Raw genomic sequence first — 6,000 nt, 5'->3', positions numbered from 1 at the left:
TGTAACTTCTTACGAAAATTCAATCTGATGCTCAGAGCGAAAGTTATGACAATTTTCCCAAGGTCACCTATTTGGAATGTAATTCGGGGGTCTGCAAAAACCCTAACTTCCTCAGATTATATCTCCGAAAATATAGCGAGACAAGATCTGAAATTCAGGCCCGAGGTTCAAACTGATTCTGTCTCAAATGGTTTTTTTTTTAGCTTCTGAAACTTTGTAGTAAGAACGTTATAGCAAAAATGCCACGATGCCCTGTTTGGAGCAGCGAAACCCTGAAATCCAAAGGTCTGATACCAAATGTTATGAAACCAGCTCACAAAAAGATAGAAAAGATAGATCAACGCCTTAAAAATAAGCCTCTTCGAGGGGGCAACCTCCTTTACATTACACAAATGAACAATTCTTAGATGATTCAAATGAAAAAACCTCCTTTCTATATATAGGAGTCTAAGGGGTCACAATATAACCAAAGCTGACCTAACAATAATAATATAAAGGCACAAAAATAACAATAGTGGGATTCTATGGGGCACAATAATAACAATATGGGGACAATATGGGCACAACAATAACAATAAGGGATATAACGACAATAGTAATGGGGGAATCACTAGTATTATAGGGACCTAATAGAATCCATTGTTAGATAGGTTGCAACATTCTATGAGAATAAAGAAGACTGTCAAAAGATGACATTTTGCTTCTAGATGTTTAACCACCTATTGAGATTGTCTGGCAAGCTAAGCAAAATCAGATATCTTGAACTCAAAGGCTAAGTCAAACTTGGAAACTACTTGTTGCAGTTAAACATAGGAAGCCAAGAATAAAGCGAGCAAGGCATTGTTAAAACATGAAATCTCATATGACTTGCTTTTCCAATAGCAAGTCATAAAGAGATTGGACTCTTAGTCATCGATATGAGGTTGTCAAATTTTCTTACAGTTTATCGGCCTAAAACTCTTTCAAAGTCATTTTTATCATTTGTATAAATAGCAATAAGCGGGACAAAGAACACAATAGTGGCAATTATTGTTATTAAGTTTATAATCCTTTTGTGGACAAATTGATTCTCTGTTCTCTTAATATAAGTTCTTGTTACTTTCTAAATGTGTGCGTGAAGAATCGTTGATTGTTAAAACAACCCTGCACTCTGTGAGGCCCCCCTGCGAGCTGTGAGGTTTTGCTTTAGTTTTTCACTATTGTTAACATTAACATTTCTTTTAAAGTTTAGTTATAGCTCTGCTTCTCCTTACATTCATTTTTACAAGGTACTCATAAAACAAAAATACCAAAAAGAGTTTGCTTATGCTATGCAATTTTTATATCATTGTTTAGTTTTTTTTTTTTTTTGTAAGCTTAGGTAGGTCCTTTTCTATTCATAACAAAACAAGCTGAGTACACATACTGTCAATACTGGCAATAGGTGGCCTCAACTTGCCCAATGGGAAACCAAGTCTGTTGGCCACCTATGCATATTATACGCCATCCAAAATTGGTAAATTAGAAGTCTTTCTACCCAGGCTATGTAAACAGAGCTATTTAAAATCCAGTTTTTATCTACTGTTCCCACAAACATGCAAATATAAGAAAAACCATCCGCTAAAAAATAATAGTGACCTGAGAACATATGCTCAGTCTATTCCATCGGTTCATCCTGGTCTGGCTCAACAATTGCTGGATCCACTGCTGAGCCAGCGTGCGCTGGTGTCCTGTCCACTAAACTGGGGATATGTCTCTCTATGCGATCCAGGCGAATATCTTGTTTACAGAGTTGAAATTGAATAGTCTGCAAGTCCCGTTTGTAATCGGGCATGTCCCTGATTATTAAAGTCATACCCATGGAGACTTGCTCCACTGCCTTACACATCAACCCCTTCATGAGCCAATATAAGTGAAGAGTCTGCTTGTACTGAGACATCCTGCCTCTCGTATTGCCAGGGTCAGAAACAAGGTCTCTCCACTCTTCCATCTCTTCCTCAGAATCTTCTTCCTTCACACTATCTTCCATCTCCTCAATTATTTTCCTGATGCCTTCATCTGTGTCCTGCATGTAGGCTCTGGCTGCTTCCTGCACTGTCTCGTCCATGGGACGACGACCCCGTATTTTTCCAGGGGTACCACTGACCTGGGGGCGCGGGCTATTATTTGCCCTTCCTCTGCGTCCCAGACCACGACCTTGGGTTGTCCTTGCCATATCACTGCTTCCTTCTATCTGTTCACAAGACGAACAGTAATGGGTCAGGATGAAATCATCTTCCAACCAAATTCCCATAAACTCTAGAGTTTTCTATTTGTCTCCCCTATCTCTTCTGTGGCTACACTCCCCTATTCCCAAATCTCCTGGTGGGTTATTCCATCCCTTCTCCATATTCCCCCTTGCCTTCTTCTCCCTCGGGTTTCTAATACCGGTCTCTTCATCACTTCCTTGGTCTCCCTCTTTAGTTTTGTTTTCCCCTACTTGAGGTTTCCTCAGCCTGGTAAACCCATCAGTTTGACTCTCAAAGTTCTCTCCCCTCCTCCCCAACAGTCTAGCTTCTCTCTCTTTCCCGTCAGTGATCCACCCTTGGGAGGTCTTTTCCTTCTTTCTAGGATTCTCACCCGATTCACCCTCCTAGGTTCGCTCTCTTCCTCGACTCGGGTTTCCCTCCCCTATCCAACCTCCCTGCCTGGTTAATCTTTCCAGACTATCCAACCTCACATCCTCCCTGTCCCTCTCTCTGTCACCCTTTATGTCCATGGCTCTGGACTCATCCTGCCTCTTCCTGTCCATATCTATGCCCTCTCCCTTTTCTTGCCTCAGAGCCGAACTACCAGGCTCTTTCTTCCCCCGAGTCCCATACTGATTACGTAACTGAATTTCCTCACCGAGTCTTTCCTTATCCCCCATACCCCTGGTTCTAAACCCCCAAACATTCTGCAATTGGCTATTCGAATTACAGAGTATAGGCAGTATACATACTCGGTGATTCGCTTCTATTATCACTCAGGTTGTTCCCAAAAGTTGTAAGAAAGGGAATACGACCGAGGTAACCACAGACCAATCTTTTAGATACAGATTCTAGCCAATCTGTATCCAGAGAGGGCTCTCTCTTTATGATTTAGCCTTGTTTTTTAAAGGTTTTAGGCTAGTTATGAAGTTCAAGGGTTTTGTTTGAGTTTGGGTGGTGAGATTCAATAGAACAGTGAGGTAAAACTGAAGAGTTCAGTCCATTGGGCATGATGGAGTCAAAGAAGGAGGGTTTCCTGGATTAGGTTTCTCAACAGAGGACGGCATCACAGAGCAAGGTAGTTAAACATGGAACAATTTAAAGGCTGGAATTAGATGGAATGGACTCAAATATATGAAGGGCAGTTAAGAATCCTTCAACATGTTGACAGAGGGAAAATGGATGCTTACTGTTAAAGAGAAGTTAAGGATTCCTTAGCAACTCAACACCATGAAAGAAACAGCAAGCAGGAGCAATTAAGAATTCACTGCTTATACTAATTCTGAAGAAAACACAGAGAATAATAAAGACTGAAAACAAAGTGCAGCAAAGCAAATTCTGAATTAATCTTTCTCTTTATCATTCAGATCATGAAACACAGATGATATAGTAAACATGAAAACTGTAAAACATAAGATAGAGAGTACTCATTGATCCATGGGTCGATTCAAGAATTCTGTGACAAGTGCTCAACATCAATTCCTCATCCAGTAGACCAGACAACAGATGGTTCCAATAGCTTTTTATTCCAAAGTTTCACTATTACAGCAAAGTCTAGAAAATCTACACAGACCCAACCTCTTCAAAACTCTGATGAAGGGGGTATTTATATAACAAAATATGTACAAAAAGATCTCATTACAACTATGAGATATTATCTAGTTCTTAACCTAACGTAATTTACAAGACAAAGTAAAAAATAGCTGACTTATGCTATGCTGGAGGTTGGCTCTTAAGGTTCGGCCTGCAGCTATCTTCTGCAATAACTGTGCGTATCTGATAGTCTTTAATGTTGATCTGCTTTCTTTAATGCTGACTTGATTTGTCTTTATTTCTACACTGATACTCTTTATGGCTGATCTGATATTTCTGTGACTTTGATCTAATACTCTTTAATGCTCCTCTGATACTCTTCGACTTTAATCATTTTCTTTAATGCTGAACCAACCTTCTTTGGCTGTGAACTGACCCCTGTTTATCTTTGTACATCGTTGTCTGGTGAAACAAAGCTGCTTGCGCGTCCTTTCACCGCCTTTCTTCTGCAATTGATGTCTCTGCGGGTTTCCACTGGCTAGGGTAACACATATCTCTGTTCATCCCTTTATTTCTTTTTCTGTGAACTCGGAGTACTCTGTTTGCTTTAAACTGTTCTAAGAGGAAGAAAAACTGCAAAATGGCCGGTTGGGGGAGGCCGCGAGCTCATTGATGGATCCTTTGTGGTCCGCAGGTAGTCGAAAACCTGAACTGTGAACTCAGTCACTTTTACGCCCGGAGCACTATTTGCAGCGAAAAAACATCAAAAATGACTTTTTTACCCTTTTTTGACAAAAAATGAATTTTGACGGGAAAATTTGATTTTTGGACGGGTGACATCAGAATGACGTACGAGACAGATGACATGGCAGGCGACGTGGTGGTGACGTCAGCAGAAGGTGATGTGGCAGGGTGATGTCAGCAAAGGACAGCTGACATCAGCGGGGGGTCAACGAGAGGGCGGTAAATGGTTTTCCCCGCACGGCGTTCGGGCTTGGGCGGAGGGGCAGCGAACACGTCGGGCGGTCGACACGTGTCCATGGTACGGGGCCAAAACCACCGTTTCCCCGGGACTTAACGTTCGGCGGCGGAGGGCTAGCGAAATGATCATAGACCGTTGGATGCGAGGGCCGAGATCCGACGGTGGGTGCTCTGCGGAGATGGAAGAGGTTTAACGAACACACCGGAGGTTTAAATAGCAGCAGACGTGGGGTTGAGATATGAATATCGGCCGTCCGATGGATGGGGTCCAGATCGGATGGTGGACGGGCATAAAAAACGGCGGAAGGTTAACGATGCGGGCCCGATCATATTTAACGCTAATAAATCATTTCGAGCACGATTTTATTGGTTATCGGGGTGATTTGGCTAGGTTATTAATTAACCAAAGGTTAATTAATCCCAAGGTTTGCGCGCGGTGGGTTATTAATCGGTTCCAAATAAACCATTAATCCCCATTTGAAACAGCGATATGGTTATAACTTAATCGGGTCGGGAATATTAAATATCAGGGCTTTTTTATTATATTTTTAATACGGGGAAGGGTATATTTGCATGGGAGTTATATAATAAATGTTAGTTGTTAATATAAAAATGAATGAAAGTGCCAAGTTTAATGTTAAGAAACTTAGGCTTAAAGGGGAAAAGAGGGGTTTTTTGTGATTTTTATACAAACTTCCTACGTAAAATGGGGTTTTTACTTAGGCAATGGATGAAATGGAAGGAGTGGCTTCAAGAGGGATATTAAGCAGATCTTAATACCATTGGGGAGTTAGTGAATGATTTGGGAAAAGGATGAAGGGGAGTTAGTCATGCCTCGCTTGAGCTGCTCCAAGAGTAATGTCTGCCATGGCATTTGTGATAGAGATAAGATTAACACATTTTTAGAGACAAAACCTATCACAAGTCTCATTCTGCAACACCAAAACTACCTACCCAGCCTACTTTGCCTAGCATTTTTTCTTCATTACATGGGTGCACTTAGACTAGCAAACCCTCTTCAACTTTTCTTTTCTTTTGCATGATAAGCATACCGAAGTCTGCACTTATTTCTTCCAAGGGCTCAGATTAAATTGTTGAGCTCCTTTGCTTCTCTAGCTATCTACTTTATCTGCCAAGATTAAACAGTTTGGACATATTTTTATTCTTTATCTCTAAAACATGAAATTTAAACATGAACTGGCCAAGATTAAGTTGTTTGGCCATTCATCAATTGTGGCAAAAAGTTTCAACAAGCTGTACATGATGCTTTATTTATAGA

The sequence above is a fragment of the Pinus tabuliformis genome, chromosome 8 (assembly GCF_031772625.1).
Source record: "Pinus tabuliformis cultivar Carrire ecotype Pingquan chromosome 8, CPIR1, whole genome shotgun sequence".
NCBI lineage: Eukaryota > Viridiplantae > Streptophyta > Pinopsida > Pinales > Pinaceae > Pinus > Pinus tabuliformis.
The sequence above is the reverse complement of the archived record's forward strand: the minus strand, read 5'-3'. Positions refer to the sequence as shown.